This window comes from Hipposideros armiger, unplaced genomic scaffold (genome assembly GCF_001890085.2).
Source record: "Hipposideros armiger isolate ML-2016 unplaced genomic scaffold, ASM189008v1 scaffold_291, whole genome shotgun sequence".
In the NCBI taxonomy this organism is placed as follows: Eukaryota; Metazoa; Chordata; class Mammalia; order Chiroptera; family Hipposideridae; genus Hipposideros; species Hipposideros armiger.
Window position 1 is genome coordinate 1,297,836 of NW_017731641.1, and position 19,914 is coordinate 1,317,749.

At 48.5% G+C, this 19,914-nt stretch overlaps 1 long non-coding RNA gene across 1 annotated transcript; it reads right to left on the reverse strand.

Annotated features, from left to right (window-relative positions):
- Window positions 1–331: 331 nt before the first annotated feature.
- LOC109391363 (uncharacterized) lies at window positions 332–17,729 on the reverse strand. Its single transcript, XR_002125795.1, has 3 exons — window positions 17,495–17,729; window positions 1,932–2,060; window positions 332–1,137 (listed from the first exon to the last, which is right to left on the reverse strand). It is a non-coding gene; the product is annotated as an uncharacterized LOC109391363 (long non-coding RNA).
- Between the last annotated feature and the right edge of the window lie 2,185 nt (window positions 17,730–19,914).

Sequence of the window (19,914 nt, forward strand, 5' to 3'; positions counted from 1 at the left end):
GGCAGAGATGGGGCTTCAGGGGGTGAACTAGGGCTGCTGCTAGCCAGTGTGACGTCACTAGGGGAGGAGAAGTCGGCCATCGGCCACCACTACCTCCCTCCATCTTCCTTTAGGGAAATGCTCAAATGTTGAGGGAGTACCTTAAGCTGAGAAGCCCTCTTTATCCTCTTTCACCTCAAGAATGTATTTAATGAAATGAATGAAATTCTCACCTAGTGGGGGAAACATCCACTACTCTTATGCAGTATTCTCTTCCTCCCCTCTAGAAATAACCGTGTTTGTGTGTGTGTGTGTGTGTGTGTGTGTGTGTGTGTGTGTGTGTGTTGGGGTGTAGTGGGGGTGGGGAGACGGTGGAGGGATGGTCAGCTGATTGCCAGAATGTAGGTTTGAGGGGACACAGATACAATCAGCTCGACCTACGTTGGCTCAGAGTCTCCAGGGTTTAGGAAGGAGGTGACAGACCCATGAGTAGGTCCCACACTGGCTCCAAGCAGAGAGAAACCAGTCCACCTCAGGACTTCCAGGCACCCTCCCATCTGGAAGACAGAACTATATCTTGCAGCAAAGCTACATCTGCCAGCCAGATGAGCGGTACCTGTAAAACTTCCCACATCAAGCTTTGTGGGGCTAATGCCTCTTCCAGAGCCTGCTGACAACGGGAAAAACTATCCCAGAACTATATTTCCCAAAGGACTTAGACATTCTTGCCCTTGAGAACAGAGAGGGAAGTCTGATGTCCGTAGACATCCCAGAGGGATGGACAAGGATTAGGAAACAAAAGCAGATTCTCTAAAAGAGGTCCCTCTGTCTCTTGTAATAAAAATCCCTACCATTCACTGAGTGCCTTCAACATGCCAGGCCTCTTCCAGACATTACTTCATTTCATTCTCAGGACCCTGCAGAATCTGTATTCTTTCCCTCATTTGACAATGGAAGAACCCACAGCTCTGAGAGGAGAGGGTGAGTAGGTTTTCAAAGATCACAGGACAGCCACCCTGCCTGCCACTTAATGTCTAAGTGAAACGGAGCCACCTTCCAGATACCAGGAGACAACGCTGGAGCAATATTGACAAAGCTGAGCTGAAAGCGAGAAAATCGGCTCCAAACCTCGGGCGTGGACCTCTTGGAACTGACAGTCTGAAAAGAAAGGAAAGGCTATGAGCAGAGCTCCTGAGAGAAACACGAGGGTTTTTTAAATAAACATGCCAATGCATGACTATCTAAGCCATGTGCCAGCCTCTGAAAGCAGCCCTTGGGGAGCTGTGTGCTATCAGAGCCGCTGTTGCTCAAACAGTTTGATTCCTCTCTGGCAGCGGCCTGCAGGGCTGTGGCCCATTCCTCCGAAAAACCTTCAGTCGTGGCAAGTCTTCCTCTTCATGCCCTGGGGAAGATTTGATTTGAGGGCAAGAGCCAGTAGTCATTTCAGATTTGGGTGAGTAGGCAAACAGGGTTGTGTATTCTTTGGGGTCCAAATAAGGTGCGACCCTAATGCAGAAAAGTGCTCCGTGTTGTGGACAACACAGTGGAGTCCTTGGGGTTCGGTTGAGGGATGAGCCCAGGAATTCCACAGCGACTGGAATGCAGGGGTGTGGGGGAGGCCTTGAAAAGATCTGAAGGTTCTTCATAGGGAGAGACACGATCAGACCCAATCAGGGCATAAGTAAAAACACACACGGTCCCATAAAGTGGCCTGGGAAAGATGCCACATTAATAAAAAGGGAAAATGCAGAGGAATGTGTGAGGAGGGAGCCGTTAAGAAAATGCAAGTGCCTATAAACTCAGCTCAGCAAATGCCGCCCCCCCCCCACCCGACTCCCTCACCAATCATGGCTCCAACTTGTTCTTTATTAGACTCCAGAAAAGCCTTAAAGAAATCAGCGTGTTTGTGGAGGCAGCAGAGGGTGGAACTGAACACTTGGCTCGCGTCTCACCTTTGCTGATCCCCGGTGTGTCCCCTGCCCAGTCACTCCTTTTCCGCATGTCTCTAGGTCTGACTGCCCCTGAGTAATAGTGTTCCTCCCAGAAACGTCTTCCTAGTACTGCAGTCTTGACAAGCCAGGCTGTTAGGCACAAGGAAGAAGGTTAGAGTGGATCTGGGTGCAACAAGGACCATTGTTTCCACTCGGGTGTATTCTGAAACAACATTTATGTAATAGGAGTCATTTTCCCTTTCAGATCCCCAAATTGGCCTTGGGGACCAGCCAGTCTATTGGCAGCTGGCCAAAGCCTTATCACATTTCCAGGCCCCAACCAAACAGGAAATGGGCTTGAATGGTTAGCTCTCAGGTGGAACTTCCTAAGAGTCAATAATCAGAAATGCAAGCACCAATAACAGTTCAGAGGGAAGGAGGAGACTTGGTCTGTACACTGAAGGAGCTAGCTCCTGGTTTAAGGAGTAGGTGGGGAAGATGCTGGCATGAACACGAAAACAAAACTGAGAGAAAATACCTACAAAGGTAAGCACATTGGCAAAATTACCAAGTAAGCACTTAGTATTTATTTAGAAATACGGAAAGGAAAAAAACCATGGAAATGAATAGACTAGGTAGAGTCTCATGGTATCATTCACAGCAGTTCTGGGGAGCAGCTAAGTCTTGCAGCAGAGATCAGAAGCCAAGAGAAGGACTAGCGTTGCTGTGGAAATGGGGGGCGGGGGTGTTATTTGAGCTTGGGTGATAGCATTTGCCACGCTTGGTAATGGAGGGGGACAGCTGAGCATGGGAGACAGGCTGTAGGATATGTCTTGCTGAAGTGGAGGGTTCAAATTAGTGCAAGTTGTACAAGAAGATTATGAAAGAAGTGGTTTGATTGTGGGGAGGACAGCTGTCAGGAGACTCCTGTCGGAGTGATTAAATACTGAAAGAGGTGACTTAGGAGGCCATGAAGGTTTCTGAAAGCTGAGATGTACGTCTACCTCTGAGCCTGGAAGCAGAAACCCAGGCACACTTGATCCATGGGGTCCCTTCCAGCCTAGGAAGTTTGATTCCCTGATCTCAGATGATGGTGAAGTGCTTTCACGCCCGACCCCCGACTTCTGGGGGTTGCGGTTGGATGCAGAGCTGGACTGACCGTCTTTTCTTAGGAATCTGTGCTGATACCCAAGGAGCAGGAAGCAGCTGAGATGCCTCCTGTTAATACTGCAACCTGAATACCCACTAAAGCAGACTCAGCCGGGAACTGACAGAATCTGCATTGTTCAGCTGGACAGCTGGGAGCAGCTGCAGGGCCCCTGTGTCTTCCTGAGCACAGGGATCATGAACAGCTTTCAGCCCAGCTCACAGACATCCTGTGAGATCAGGGAAGTGCCAGCCTGTCAGGGTTGAGCAATCATCACTGGTCAATGAGAACCAAGAACAGAGGCCTTTTAAGAGCTCATCGTCTTACCTAAAACAGATAGAAAGGACATGTGGAAGCAGCCAGGAGTCAGGGCATCTGTTGGGGTGGCGTTGGGGCACAGGGTCCTCTCCTCACCTTTGGAGCAGCTAGCAAAGTGCTCCCCACCCCCAGCCCAAGTTCCAGATGGCGTTAATGAGCAACAGGCCAAGTCATCTTCCCAAGAGGGAGCCCAACGAGGAACTGAATCAAAGAACCACGTAGTTTAGAGCGAGACGTGACCTCAACTATCATCCAATTTATTACTTTCATATTACAATGCCTAGAAAAGTGAGGTAACCTACTCAAAAATCACAGACCTCCGTGGTGTCAGAGCCAGAACTTAAAACTTGGATCTCTTGGAAGGCCAGTGGTCAGTCTATTGTTATTCTGGATGGAACTACTCAACCCAGCTCTCCAGAGGCTGCCATGGATGAAGACGAAGGTGAAAGGGGTAGGAATTGGGCAATACAGTGTGTATGTTTCAACACAAAGTGATCAACATACAACTGAGATGCAAAATTGGAGGCACATGGGCCCTTGCAGATTTGGGGGAGTAAGCAGTGGTGGAAAGAGTACGGGACTATGAGTCAACAGAACTTGGTTTACGATCCTACTCTACTTGTTCACTATGTGACTGTGAGAACATTAACTTTCTCAGCCACAATTTTATTCATCTGTTAAATGGGACTAAAAATACTGTAGGATTCTTGGGAGAAATAGAATCTGGAAACTTACTTTGCACACAGGAATGGGCGAGGCCAATATTACCTATGGTGATGATTCTGGGGATTGTCAAGGACTAGGGGGTTGAATTTGGAGGCTGGAGAAGTTATAGTCGGGATTCTCCTAGTTCTCTGAACTTCTCAGTAGAAGAGGGAAAATCGGTAATTGATGAGAGTTTTCAACTTCAGCTTAGACATGTTCAGTCAGTCACAGGAGCTGAATCAGGTGGGACAAAACCCAAGGTCCGGGTGGAAGTTTGGCTGGGCAGGGAGGAGGATTCCCAGCCCCTAGTTTAGATCCCAAGAGTCCCCCTAAGAGGGCATCTCCTGCAGAGGGAATAAAGCCTGATACCTCTCAACCTGAGCAGGATCCTTCTTAGCTGTCTGAAGGTGAGGGGAGGAGTCAGGAGAAGAGGCAAGGAAAGGGGAACTGCTGGCCACGAGGCCCACATGCTTCAGCCAAAGTAACTTGGTGCCACTCGGACAAAGGGACCCACAGCATCCTCTCTAGCAGGCCGGATGGCACTGCCCTTTTGACTTTGTGTACCAGCCTTGGGTGGGAAGTTCTGGCACAGGCATTAAACTGAGGGTGCTGGACGGGGGACCGACAAGGGGAAGGTTTTGGAGAAGGGGGTGGGGGTCCCTGGTGTGATCCAGCCCAGAGCAGCAGCTTTTCATAGGTAAAAGCCCTGCTGTGCAGGCTGAGGTCATTCCTGGCACGAGCTCCCACTCCTTGCAGACGCCTGCAGGTCTGTTTTAATATCTGCAGCGACCACATTCCTAAGCAGGGTGGGTAAGAGGCTTTCTGGACAAGACTGCTTTCCATCAGAAATTATTCCAATTCACCAGGGTCAGATATGTGAGAGAGAGCTGGGGTGTTGTTTTTTTTGGTTATTTTTTTCCTTAAAGAAGAAAATATAATTCAGAGAGAATGACTAAATGCAGGAACCAGAAGCAGAGCAACGTCCTGAGGACTGGAGAAGGGAGAAGGGACCTGGAATCTTAAGTGAGGGAGAGAAAGGTATAAAAGATATAGGTAGTGGGAGCTGGGAAAGAGCCCTTTTTTGGGGTTCAGACCAATCAGGCCATTCTCAGACCCTGATGAGTTTCCTTGCTACATCAGTCATCTATCCATCCATTTAGCCCACACTTGACTTCTGCTCTGCTCCAAGTGCTGTGTTAGGAAGACAAAGCAGTTGTATTAGTTGTCTATTTCTGGGTAACAAATTACCATAAGACTTAGTGACTTAAAACAACAGATGTTTATTATCTCATAGTTTTGAGGGGCCAGGAGTCTGGGCACAGCTTGGCTGGGCCCTCTGCTCTGGGCCTCACAGGCTGTAATCAGGGTTTGACCAGGGCTGGGTCTCATCTGAAGCTCAATTGGGAAAATACCCTTCTAGCTCATGTGGTGGTTGGCAGAGCTCAGTCCCTCATGGGCCGTTGGACTGAGAGCTTCAATTGCTAGCTGGCTGTGAGCCAGAGGCTGCTCTCGGTTCCTTGCCATGTGGCCTCTCCTGCATGGGTGCCTGTGCAAGTTGAGAGGCAGCAGAGAAAGTCAGCTAGCAAGTCGGAAGTCACCATTTCATGTAACCTAATGATAGAAGTGACATCGCCTTGTTTTTGCCATATTCTATTGATTAAAAGCAAGTCACAGGTCCCGCTCACACTCAAGCGGAGTGCGATACACTGGGCTATAAATCCCAGGACCCAGGGACTGTCAGGGACCATCTTAGTCTGCCTGAAGCAAAGTCAAATTATTTCCTGCTCTCAGGTGACTCAGTCAACAACAATGATAGTTAGAATAATAATGGCAAACCAATGTATTGAATGCTTATAGTGGGTCAGGAATGGTGCTAGGTTTTTTAATATACTCTTTTGCTTTTAATCACTGTTAAGTAGGTACAATTATCTTCTTTTTAGGTGAGGAGACAGTCTCAGAGATCAGAGTAGTGAGAGATCTAGGAGCTTTTGAACTCAAATTTGTCCTACTTCCAAGGCTTTGTTTGCTCTTACCCCCTTCATCATATGCCTCCCAGGTAAATGGCAATAATCCATGGAAAGTGCTACCACAGCTCTTCTGGGGGCGCTGGGGAAGGCTTCTCAGAGGTGGTGACATGGCAGGAGCGCTGCACAGGACAGCAGCAGGGCCTTAGAGTGAGTCCAGAGGACAGAAGAGACACGATCCTTTGCACTTGAGGAGCCCTTGAAGCTCAAGTGGGGCACCAGACCCAAGGAGCCGTCTTTGGGCACTTGCTAGGAATGGCAGCAAGTGCAAACTGAACAGCTGTTTCAAAGAGCTCTGAAGAGATGTGGAAGCCGGTGGCTGTTTAGATTAGTTTTCTAATTGGCTGAGTGTTAGCAAAGCCTCTTGTGTATACAAATGGGAATAGTTAATCTTGTCTATTTGTATATCCACTCATGTTCTGTCACTCCCTGATCTTCTCAGCTGTCTCTGCCTCTTACTGTAGGTTTTAGGCCAAGGGAGGGTTTACGTCTACGGACCCTTTCTATGCGGTCCCCAGTACAGGTGGGCAGCAGGAGGACGGCAATAAAGAAGAAAGTGATTCCAACATCCACCCCATCTCCACCCTCCTCAGTGCCTGCCTCCTTGTCAGAAGAGTCCCTACCCACGCCCAGCTAGTTGCCCTTCCTGCAGAGTCCATCTTGCCCCAACACCCATTCTAGTCATCGTTACCCATACATTTGCCGGAAATGGCCTTATATGTCACCTCATAGCTTCATGACAAACCTGAAAGTTAGGCTTTATTATTCCAAATGAGAGACCCGAGAGAGAGAGAGAGAGAGAGAGAGAGAGAGAGAGAGAGAGAGAGAGAGAGAGAGAGAGAGAGAGAGAGGTGTTACCTAACTTGCCCAGTGTCACACACACAGCTAGTAAGTGGCTGAGCCAAAGCTTGAATTTAGGGCCAGCACTCTTTGACTTTCTTGCATTGTCTGCCAGTCTGACCCACCCTCACAGTGTGTTCATATAATTTCCTTGCCCAAGAAGCCATAAAGACGCCCCTTTGCTGACTTATCAATCTATCTACATGCTCCTGCCTACCTTTCAGGGCCCTCCAGTTCTGGCTTACCCCCCACCCCATCCCAAACAAGCCCATCTCAGCTCTGTTAGGGGTTTCCACAGTAATGACGCCAGGTTCCCTGACTCCCTTGTGGTTTGGCTCCCTCTCTAATCAGATTGTAGGCACCTTTAGATCAGGGACCAAGATACGAATGTCTCCCACCCCACTCCTAACCCAGGTACAAAGCAAATATTTATGGCTTGATTGATCATGAAAGAGGGAAAGATGAAGCTAAGGCTGGGAGGATGTTTAAGGATATGAAGGTCCTCATTCTGTTGCAGAAACGACCATCTGACTGAGGGGGCTCTTGCCTATGTCTCTCCCAGTCACGTCCTTCCCTGGAACACGATCTTAGGCCTCTAGGTGTCTGTTAACGATTTTCTTTGTGACCTAAGTGTGGTCAAAATTCCTCCATGTAATTGCTCCAAGCTCAGCCAGTCAGATGTGCACTTAAACACACACATTAGGTGTGTGTGTGTGGGGGGGGGAGGGCGGGGAATGCACTCTTTATATACCATCATGCTCATGATAAAGACTTGACAAGGAGAAGGTCCCCTCTTCAAAAACACTCAACAAATGGGACTGCCATGACCAGATGTGGTTTTGAGGATTGTCATTCAGAGAATTGTAAAGAGATGATTACTGTGTACAAATGAGGTAAACAGGAAGGTAGAGAGGTATTGGAGTCCCCAACCTCTACCAATCTGATATATACTATAGCTACTATTAATTAAGCGCTTTCTATGTGCCAGTCTCTTTATAAAATGCTCTACAGAAAGGGTCCTAGTTAGTCTTCCAAACAGTTCAATAAAGTAGCATTAGTATTCTCCCTGTTGGAAACTGTGGCTCTCAGAGATTAGGTAGATTGTTGGAGATTACACAGTAAATAGAAGAGCCGGGATATGAACCCAGGCTGCCTGACCCCAAAACCTTTGCCCTTAATCTAGAGGCCAGAAGATGGCCTCACAGTTTTTCGCTGAGATGGGCTTAATAAAAATGCTTGTTCTCCTCTCAGGCTGGGATTTGTGGTAAGAGGGAGAGAGAGAAAAGAGAAACTCAAGGCTGGGCTTCTTTTCCAGGAAGGGCCTGGGTTTCTTACCCGCCTACCACAGCCCTTTTCTTTGCAGCTTTGCAGAAGTGGGCAGCTGGCAGGAGAGCTGCATTTTTGAGGCCCCAGGCTGCCTTCTTATCTCAGGGAGCCTTGATTTACGGGCCTCTATCTTATCTCAGCCCAGGGCCCTGGTGATGGATTTCACCTTCGGCATTTGGAGAGGTTGCTCGGTGCCAAGAGTCCTCCCCCAAAGACAGATTGAGAAGGAGACAGCTCTGGGCTCCCCACTCCTGTATCCACCCTTCACTTCTTGCCTCCCCCAGCTCAGGTGGAGAGAGGAGGATGCTGAGCTATCTGATTGCAGAGGGTGAAGTGGCATTTGCAGCTTAGCCAGGATAAAACTGCCTTTCCCCAGATTTGGGCCAGGCCTGTTCTTACTTGAGATGTATTGGGGGAACAAGAGGAGGAAAAAACAATAGTAGTATCGATGTTATACTTTTCTCTTGGTTATGATTGTTCATATGTTTTTTTCAAATTTATCTTCACAACAACTAAATAAAACAGCTTTTTGGGGGCGGCTGGGTGGCTCAGTTGGTTAGAGCGCGTGCTCTGAACAACAAGGTTGCCGGTTAGATTCCCACATGGGATGGTGGGCTGAGCCCTGCCCCCGCAACTAGATTGAAAACGATGACTGGACTTGGAGGTGAGCTGCGCCCTCCACAACTAGATTGAAACAACTCCTTGACTTGGAGCTGATGGGTCCTGGAAAAGCACACTGTTCCCCAATAAAATTTCTTTAAAAATAAAGACAAAAGCAGCTTTTGTATTCCCTTTTTATAGATGAGGAAACTGAGGCAGAGCTAGGGTCACACAGATAAATGAAGAAGGGTGTCCGACACATATCTTCCGGCTCTTAAGTCCTACGCATCGTTCCTGAAACATCAAGGAGGAGAGAGTTTTATCTTTTGGAAATACGTGTCTATCTCTCCCACTCCTTTCCTTCATTTTTACTTCTTCAAAACAGAGTTGTAGCTTAGACCAGGGCAGATTCTTCTGCAATGGTGGGCTCAAAAGGAGGGAGCATGCCCAGCAAGAAGGGGTCTCATGTTGAGCCAAGGCCTGAGTTAGAGACTTGAGGTGGAAAGTCATGCTTAGAAGGGAGAAGGTGAGACTCAGGAGTGAAAGAGTTTCTCAACAAACAAGCATTGAAACCCTTCAGTGGGCATCATGCTCTGAGTGACATATAGCCATACAAGACCAGAACTCAAGAGAAAGGAAAGTGAGTAGCCTTTATTGAGGCTCCGTGTGTGCCAGGCAAGGAGCTAGGAAATTTACTTATTTAATTTGATTTACATAATAGACTTATAAGGTGAATTTCACCATCCTCAGTTCAGAAGAGGCTGAGCTCAGAAAGATTAGATAATTTGCTTATGGTCTCATAGCTGGTAAGTTATAGAAGAACTCTAATTCAAATTCAGACTATATGACCCTAAATCTGTTAGTAAACTAGAAACCTCTTTCACATGTATCCTGGGGTTTAGGGAGCTGGGATCTTGCCTCCAGTCCCAAAGAGGCCCTTATAAGTGGCAGCCTAACTTGGTAACCTCTACTTCCTAACCCACCTTGCATACATCCTGAAGATGTAGGGGAGAAAATAGTGTGGACCTTGAGAAGGAATGTATCTGCAAAAAAGAGCTCCTTGCAATTAATTGGGTCCAAATTCATAACCGGAATCTAGCAGCCATTGCTGACAGGCCTCTCACACATGCATGTTGCATTTCAGGGAAAAGCCACAGACTGAGCTGCCAAGCCTCCTGCACTCTGCTCCTGCCGTCTGAGTCAATTATTTTAAGGGAGTTCCTGGCATTGTCTTTCCATGAATGGGCTGAGACCTACTCTGTCTAGTTGGAAGTGAACAGCTATAATTTCATTTGCATCTATACTGACCAATCAGAACTGCTCCGTAAGAGCCAATCCTGAGGCTGCATTTCCCCTGTTGCAAACTGTTCTCCTGAATAAAAAGTTTTTCCTCTTTCCACAGCCCAGATTGGGGACTTTTGTTGACAGTAAGGATAGGTAGCAGGATGGGTTCTTAAGTTATGGGGTTCAAAGCCACAGAAGCTGTATTTGCAGATTGGCCCAAAGTACACACAGATTCATTGAGCAGAACCAGGAAAACTAATGAAGAGACAGTCTCCTTAAGGAAAGAGAAATTGGGCAATTAGATGGGAGCTTGTAGGTGGCTGTTACAGAAAGTACATCTTTACTGGACTTAAGGAGACCTGGGCTCTAGTCCCACCTTTGTCACTCACTAGCTGATGGACCTTGGGCAAGTTGCTTCCTCTCAGTGAGCCTCAATTTATTCATATGTAAAGTGAAGGATTGGACCAGCATTATGAGATTGTTTTCACCTCTAAGTACTGTGAGTTTTGAGTCATTAGCGCTCCTTTCCCCCACAAAAAGAGGTTTTTTTGTGGGGAAGATAAAGAAGGTTAGAGAGTTTCACCTCCAGTCAAGATGAGTTGGGGGCCAACCTACCTGAAAGCGGATGATGACCTAGATGCCATTAGCCATATGTTTTCAAGCCTGGGGGAGTCGCTGCTTTTAAAGTGGACATGGGCCCCTCCATTCCTAAACCTCATCTCTACAGACAATTTGACTCAGCCCTTGGAGCCACCAAAGAAGCTGCAGTGTGCAAAGGCAGCTCATACTGGAGGAGGTTGGAGAGCCGGGAAGCCACCACTCTTGCTTGCGAGTAATTTCAGCTCCCCAGTGGGTTGGCCATCTCCCACCCAGGCTTAATTTGCACTGCTAATCTGTTATGTCTTTCTTGGTAATTTAGCACTTTCAGACAGTTATGGTTAGATTCTGTTTATTTTTCTAAACCTCACAAAACCCCCATCATACAGTAAAAGAGTAAGCAGAGAAAAAGAGGGGGAGAGGAGAGTTTTTCTAGAAATATAAACCCAAGGTTCAAGTGCTCTTCCCTATTTCCATCTGCAGGACAGCTGTTGTGGCGCCCTGTTCATCCAGAAAGCCCCAGCGTTCCATCTCAAGGATCTCCTCCTCCTGGCTCCTCTCCCACCATCATTCCTTTGAGAGACTGTGGCCTTGAGATCAAGGAGCGGAGAGCTGCCAGCTACGACCATCTGACACAAAGCCTCATCACCCTGCCTATCTTTTCCCCCTCTCCATCCTTGCCCTGGGGTCAAGAAGTGGGTCATTCCTTCTTTTTATCTGAGGTAACAGCAGGGGGACTGAGAGCTGGAAAACAAGACTTCTCCCTTATATGGCTGAGTAGGAGAAAGTTTGGGGTCTGGGTGGGCCAGCCCTAAGCTAACTTTATCTAACCTGGGGACCCCAAGTGGGCTTCTTTTCTTCCTCAGGAGGTTGCAACATGTTGAATTGCCCACCCCTAGCAGTGTGCTGGAGAGAAATTGGTATCTGAATTTTTGCTGAATGAATAAATGGATGACAGTTTAGAGAACTGACTGAAGTTTGTTCAAGAAACAAGAAGACAAGGCCAACGTTGTTTAGCTTACCAAATGCCCTTGTGCCCTTTAGGAAGGAGAAAGATGAATATGGAAAAGGCGGAAAAGGATGAGTTTAAATTGAGGCACAAAGGATATAAAACTAGATAAGTCAGACCTGAAAAGGCCGTTAGTCATTATCTCATCCAAACCTTTATTTTTTCAACGTGGGGGGGAGACACCAAAACTCCAAGGGAATAGCAAGTAACCTTAGTGACTTCCTTAAGCTCACAGAGCCAGAGTGAGGACTTGGGTCTCTTGACTACCTTGTGCCTGACAAAATGTTAATGTTCTCTTCCCCACATTCACCTCAAACTCATTTATCTCGGAAAAGCACCTGCTACCTAACCTGGGGATCCTCTCTTTTGGGCTTCTTAACACTAAAGAAATGATCCAACATTACCTTGAGTTTACTGTCCTTGAGGCCATTGTGGCTTTAAGGCTACCCTTACTTAAACACAAAGGATGGGTGAGGGTAGCAGAAGCCAGCCATATTGGGCCGGTTTACCCCAGGCGGGCCCCATGAGTGGTCTGGCTCGGGTTATTACCACTATGCCAAGTCTTGCCTCCTAGAAGTTTGTCCCGGTGGTCTGCAGTCATGGGAATTTATGCAACCTTGAGCAGAAGTGTTCAGACCTTGTCCAAGACTAGGACGTGGACATACATTTTACCCCTTTATAATGACTTGGGCATCCCAAACAGGACACAAGTGCTAGCCTGGGATTTTCTAACCAAGTATATAATTAGAGGAAAATGTAATCCACATGTATCTGACTCACTGATCTCTAAATTATTCTAAAGTTTGATTCTGGGAATGGTTTGATATATATACTCTGCTTGTTTTTCACTTTTGGAATGGTGAGTTGGCCAAGACAAAATAAACAGTTCTCCTGAGAGATGGAAGGGAGCTTCAGGCAGAGGCGTGGCCTGCAGGCTCCTTCCCAGGCCTCACTTGGGACAGGAGGCTCAGCAGGCCCAGAGCTTGCCCGAACCCAGGAGCATAACCTGCAGCTCCCCTTCTCTTCTACTTCCGGGATGCCGAGCCCTGCTAAGGAATATCACCCTGACCGGAAGATGATGTCCCCACAGATGTGTGGCATCTGACCTGTGTTGCATTCCCAAGTATAGAGCAATCCCATTAAGCGAGTCCCCAAGACCATTTCAGACCTTCGCCCCTCTTCTCAAGACCCCAGGCCCTCTTTCTCCACCATTTTCTGTTTTGCAGAGAAAAGAGGGTCCCATCAGGAAAGAAGAAACCTATCTGCCTCAGCAACCCTCCTCCTCAATTCAGGCCATTTCTGAAGGGCCAGCCCAGCTCCCGAGCTCGCAGCTCTTCCAACTGCCTCATCCTTCCACTTCTCTCTCTGCCAGGTCTGCTTCTTTTGCTCCTTCACACAGCAGGTGTTGTCCCCAAGATTACTCCTGGTAATTCTGCTACATGAAAATCTCAACATCCGGTTCCTCGGGAACCTGACCTGGGATAAGAAAGAGTGTTCCAGGCAGAGGCAATGTGTGACTGGGATCCCATTTTTTCCTGTGTCTTTTGGGACCTGATGCACTATCCCCTCTTTTCTCTTGAATTTTAGCACATAGACTTATTCAAGTCTTTCCCACCTTAAAAAAAGAAAATTAAACCTTCCTTTCCCCTGAAGTACCTCTCTAGCTATTACCCGAGACATCTTCCTTTAGGTCAAGCTCCTCATAAAAAGTTACCTGTTTTTACTCTCTTCCTTCTCATGCTCACGTCTCAATCTATTGTCTGGCACCCGCCATCAACACTGAGATGCCACTTTTTGAAGTCACCACCGGTAGGCGCTTTTCAGTCTTTTTCTTACTTGACTTGTCAGCAGTATTTGATGCCATTGTCCTTTCTCTCAATCTTGGCCTGCATTGCTTCTTTGGTTTGTGTGACTGCTCCTTCCTGAATCTCTTTCTACTATGTTGGAGGATTCTACCTAGTCTCCTTTGTGCCCTGCCCCCCCCCACTAGATCTGTACATGTTGGCTGGGACTTCCCACAGCTATCCATGGCTATCTGTGCCTTCTCTTCTCAATCTACACACTCCCTGCTCCTGGCTCAGCTACACCCTTATGCCCATGACCCAAATCTGCGCTTCCAGCCAAGGTCTGTCTTCTGCACTCCACCTTGAGTTCTCTGAGATAAAGCAGGACTCGTTAGCAGGGATCTCTCTACCTTTGAATCTTCTTACCTTTCTGAAAACCATCATCTTGGAGAAGGGTATCAACATTTCCCCAAGGCCTCTGCCTCATACCTAACATCCAATCAGTCACCAAGTCCTGCCCACCTGACTTCTTAAGCATCTATCCCTCTTCCGTAGCCCCACTGCCACCACCTTAGTCCAGGCTCTCACTTCTTGATGGCTATTGCTACAGTCTCCTAACTGGTTTCCCTTAAGCTAGTCTTGACCATGCTCAATCTGTACTATACAGAGCAGCAAGATAATATTTTTATAAAACAAATCTCATCCATCACTCCCCTAATTAAAATTCTTCAGTGGCTTCTCATCACTCTCAGGATAAAATCGAAATTCTTCAGCAGAGCATGAGCAATCCTGTATGATCTGGTTCCTGTCTGTCAGTCCAGCCTCATTTCTCCTTCCCACCCCTCCTCTTTATGCTACAGCAATACTGAAATGCACTGTTCTAACTCCCAGAACACAATAGGTTTTCTCATGGCTCTGCTTCTTTGCACTTGTTCCTTCCTCTGCCTATGCTGCCATTTCTTGGCTTGTCTGTCAGAAAAACACCTCTTCATCTTTCTAGGTGGAACTCATGCATCGCCTCCTCCTGGAAGCCTTCCCTGATTTCTCCAGGTGATTCTGAGTGCTCTCTCCCCCCACCTCCCTCCACTGCACTCCAGGAATAGTGAGTGATCTTATGTACACAACTGCTGACTTGAAGTAGAAGCCTCTGCCCACCTCTTTAAGTTTGAAATTCTTCAGAGCAGTGCCACATCTTTTCATCTTTGTATCTCCTATACAAGTTACAAGGCCTAGCATATAATAGACACTCGATAAATATTTGATTAGTGACCCTGCTTAGCTTGTATTGAGCCATAAGGCCAGGCAAGGCATTCAGCAGTTTAGCCTCTGTTATGCCATTGAGCTCACATAATTACAATTACCCAGTGAGGTGGGTGCCATCCCTATTTTAAAGATGAGAAAACTGAGATTTAGAAAGGTTAAGTGACTCTCTCAAGCACAAGTGGCACTGAGGAGATGTGATCTTAATTAAGTGTGTGCTGTTCTTCGCAGCTGTTCACGCTGGTAAACATTCAGTGTATTGATGCTGGATTACTCCTCAGGGGCTGCCTTCCACACCGTCTGTCATACACTAGTCTACCCATTGCTCACTTGGGCCTCTATCCAGTAACTCAAGCCTTTGGGTCTACATTTGGTTAACAAGATTTTGGCATTCCTGTTTCAGCCAGTCTTTTCTTCCACATCAAAATCCCACAGCCCTGCCCAGACTCTTCCAGATCTGATGCTTGCTTTCCTGGTCTCCTGGCTGAGTTCTACTCCCTGACCGTGCAGACTTACAGCCAGCAGCACTCAACAGGGCTTGGTTTCTCAGATTTGTCTAGTCAATAGGTCTGTCTTGGGCCTTCCTTAGGGTGTCCTGGTGTGTACCCCAAGTCCACACACCCTCAGCTCCGATGTAACCACCTTCTGAGTAGACCCAGCATTGTTAACATGCCAAGCCCCCACCTAATGCCCTCCTTGCCTTCCTCTGAGTCTCCTTGTCCTGAGTTGAGATCTTATTGCATGCTCACACTGACAGCAGCTCAGAGATGAGACAGCAGAAGACAGAGAAGCGAGGGAACTCTTAGGAAGGCCTGTGAGTGCCAGTCAGGAATATGCTGAGACTGGGAGGAGAGGTGAGTTATACCTGGTGGTCCTCATCCCCACACCTCCAGCTGGAGAGCTCACACCTGAACCCTGGAGCCACAGACCTACTTTCTGCTCTTCTTGGGCACTGTTTTCTCATTACGTCCAAGTCACAGTGCAAGTTCCAGTAACATGCTCTTGACCAACAGGACTGATATTTTGTATTCAGCTATTATTTCTATGTTAATAAACATTTGTACCTGATATAATGTTTATGTGAACAATCTGCAGTCCTTGATGAATAAGACTTTGGAATAGGGCCAGCCGAGTGGCGCATTGGTTAAGATTTGGCTTGGGACACCAGCTCTGAGCAGCAGGGCCCCGGTTCGGATCCCACACGAGGGCCAGTGATGCTGCGTCCTCTACAGCTAAGATGGTGAACAACAGCTCGACCTGGAGCTGGGCTGCCTTGAGTCGCCGGCGACAGCATAGGCTGCAGCCCCTGCTGCAGTGGGCTGCTGTAAGCTACCATGTGTGGCCGGCAACTGGCATGAGCTGCTGTGAGCAGCTGTCCAATGGGCGGCGAGCAACTGCCTCACCCGGTAAGAGCGCAATGATAATACCAACATGGGCCAGTGAAGAAACGTCCTCCATAACTAGACTGAAGAACAAAAGGACAGCAACTTGTCTGTTCCCCTTCCCTGATTCCCCAATAAAATCTTAAAAAAACAAAAAAAAGACTTGGGAATGTACTAAGGCCAGATTGCCCGGAACAGTGAAGCTATTTTCAATGATAGTGCCTCCATTCTTAGGTCATTTTTATTACAGTGCATTTTTACACATTATCATCTTGTTTCAGCTTGGTCAATATGGTTTTTCTATTTTCATACAACAAAGGGGAGTAGAGCTTGGACTTAAAATCATGCCACATTCATCTATCACTGTTGAAGACAACAGTAGGGGTGCTAGAGACTTAATATATAGCATTTGCTTCAGCTTTACAGCAACTACAAAAGATGGGAATTATCCCTATTTTAGAGACACAAAAAGTTAGGTAAATTGCCCAGTGTCCACAGCTAATAGCAGAAAAGCCCAAACCAGAAATCAGATATGCCTGATGCTAACTAACGCTTACGTGCTTCTGCTGTGCCGCGGTGCCCGATGCCAGGCCTCGTCTCAGCCTGTGTGGGTGTCTCCAGGTGTCTCCCACCCGCTCTGTGCTTCCACACAGGCTCAAACACCACCGTCACCACCACCCCCCCTCCTGGGTCTTCTTGATTTTCTGACGTATTAACCACAGTTTCCTGGTGTTAACCTCAGTCCCTTTGGACTAAGATGATTTTGCCTTTTTTATTCCCCGATTAGAACACAGGCTGTAGGTAACTGAATTCTCATCTGACTTACTGATGAAGAGGTCCCTGGCGCTTAATTGTGAGCTGAGTGTCACAGGAAGCCACCTTTCCCAAGGAGAAGATAAGGTGGCTCCTGGGGAGGACAAGGCCATGTGACAGCATGTGAGAGGCCTCTTCCTCCATGTCACTCAGGCCCTGTGGAGAACATCGTTCCAAAAGTAGGCAGGAGGCTTGAATATCTAATTGTTGTTTCTTGAGATTCTGCCGTCTGGATGGTGTTTTTTCCTTTTAAACTCACCCAACCACGAAGGACCAGAACTAGTGAACATAGTCCAAAGATTGGCAGGAGAAGGGCGTTTGGTGGGGAAGCGGGAGGAACTACTGTCAGGAGTTCTGGTTCTGCCTCTCAAGATCTCGGGCAAGTCACCCCCGCTCCCACCCAGGGTTTCTGTTTGTTTCTGTTTGTTTCTGTTTACTGGGTCATCCTAAAGGTCCCTTACTTCCCGAGTGTTCCAATGGTCCCTCAGAGCTTACCTCATGATACGTAGAAGAGCCCGACCTGCCTGTGCAGCTTGTGGACTGCAGGAGCAAGCCTCGAGCCTGGGGTCTGGGTCTTCCTATTTCTGAGGTCCCAGCTGGTCCCGGCACCCTGGCAGTAGGGGGCAGTGTCAGTTACGCCGTTGATAGCAGCCTGTGTGTTTGAGGCTGGGGCCTGGTGGGGGCTCCGTGGAGGGCTGGGAGCAACAGTGAGTGTATGGGAGTGAGTGTGTGTAAGCGTGCAGTGTGCGAGTGTTTATTTATTCTAGGAGCGGTTGCTAAGTCGGGGGTGTTTGCCAGCAGAGAGCTGCCTGAGTACTGTGTTTGTTTATTTAGCAGAGTACAGTGGGGGACAAGGGGAGAGACAAGTGCAGGTCACATTGAATTAGCGTTGGTCTTGGGAGCCCCTTTGAATGGCCTCATTCTATGGGTACTGCTGGTTCTAGAGAGCCCCCCTCAGGAACACAGGCTTTGAGTGGCCTTCCTCACCGGCTGACTATTCCTGACCCCCCCCTCCTAAGTGGGGTAGAATTGTTTGTTCCCCATCAGGGCAGCTGGTCATCGTCCCTTCATGCTGGGGTCCCCTGGCAACTGGGCCCTGAGAGAATGTGGAGGAAAAAAAGAAGGAACAGTGGTCTAACGACAGAACAATGGGATTTAAATCTGGGCTCCACGGACCTTTGATGGCATGGCCTTTGGCAAGTCACTTAACCTCACTGGGCCTCACCTGGTTCTTCCTCTCTAGAATGAGGTGACTTGAGAGTTCCCTTGCAGCTGTACAGTTATTTTTTTCAAGAAGACTTGGAGACATATACCAGTTCCTTCCCATCCCATTGGACCTATCGGCACAGACCCTGCTCCTTTCATTTCAGTCCCACTCCCATCCCTGCTCAAGAGCATCCCCAGCCCTTAGCTTAGTCTTGGCCTCCAAAACACAGCACATCTGTGCAAACATGAAGTCTACTGCCTTCAGGACCCATCCTGTTTTCCAGGTGATATGTTGGTTACGTATTCCCTAGGAAGAGAGAGAGAGTGTGAGAGAGGAGACAAGCCAACAAGACACCCTCCTGACTCCCTGTCTACCCTCAGACACAGGCCAGGAAGGCATATCTCCCCAGAAGCAGGAGCTGGCAGAAATTCGGGGCCAGTACTTCCCAGCTCGTGGCCCCAGGGACTCCCCCAGAGGCCTCTATCTTCCTTCCCTGCCCTCATGCCCCAGCAGTGCATCTGTAAGTCTCCCAGACACAGGCTGGCTGGCAGCCAGGGGTGGTATTCTGGCTCCTGCAGCAGCCAGAAAGGGTGGCAGGAAGGCCCTGTTAATCCCCTGGGAGAAAGCTCCTTGGCAAACAGAGAAAAGAGGCTGCCTGTACTTAGCCCCACCTTGGGGCCATGGAACTGCATACCCCCAATCTGCCAGGCAGGCTTTGTGCCCCGGTATTCTGCCCGCATCCCCAGGGGCATGGGCTAGAATCCCAGCTGGGCCTATCGGAAAGGGAAGGGAGACTGTTTTTTTTCTTTTTCAGGTTATGGCTCTTCCATGATCTATATAGCTTACCCCTGTTCCTTTCAAAACCCCGAGGAATTATGAAGAAAGAGGATAGGTGGCACTTGGCCCCCTCCAGGCTCCAGCCTTCTCTGGCTCCCCATGAGCCCTTGGGTGTTCCTGACAGGGTCTGGAGAAGCAGCCAGGACTGCTTGGCTCGGGGCTATTAACTCCTCCTCCTCCTTAGGCCATCACCCCACTACCCACCCCTGCCCCCAACACCCACACACACACACAGAGTCAGCCTTCTGCCACTGAGGCTGCTTGTTCTGCTGGTGCCACCTACAAACAGATGAAGAGCTGGAAACATCACCCCAGGGCCAAAGAGAATCAGTGTGGAAAAAGCAAGGGAGAGAGTGAAACCAGACACAGAAAAGGCAGCCAGCTGGGGAGGCAGTGTTCTGCCCCGCAGATCTTCTCTGGCCTCCTGGGGAACCGGGGATGTGTGGGGTGCCCGGACCCAGGCCTGGTCTGCCTTTCTCTTTGTTCGCTCAGCTGGTATACCACCTTCAAGGTGCTGCCAGGCCCCTGATCCTCCAGTGGTCTGGCCCCAGTCCCGGATCTGGGCAACGGGATGCCAGCCCCCTTAAGCCAATCCCTCCTCAGGCTTGGCTACTACTGAATGAGTTAGGCTCCAAGGGCCAATTTCTCTCATTTCCCACCACCTGTCTCTGTCTTGCCTCCATCCACATCGTTTGCAGCATGGTACTAAAGAAGGGCTTTGAACTTGGGATGTAAGTGGGATGGATTTCACTCTTCCCAACAGCAAAGAGGAAGCAAATCTGGTCTCGGTTTGAGAGAGAGCTCTAGGTTCCCAAGGGAGCTGGTGCCACCCACCTCATTTGGGCCCAGAGAGTCATTTAAGGGCTGCTTC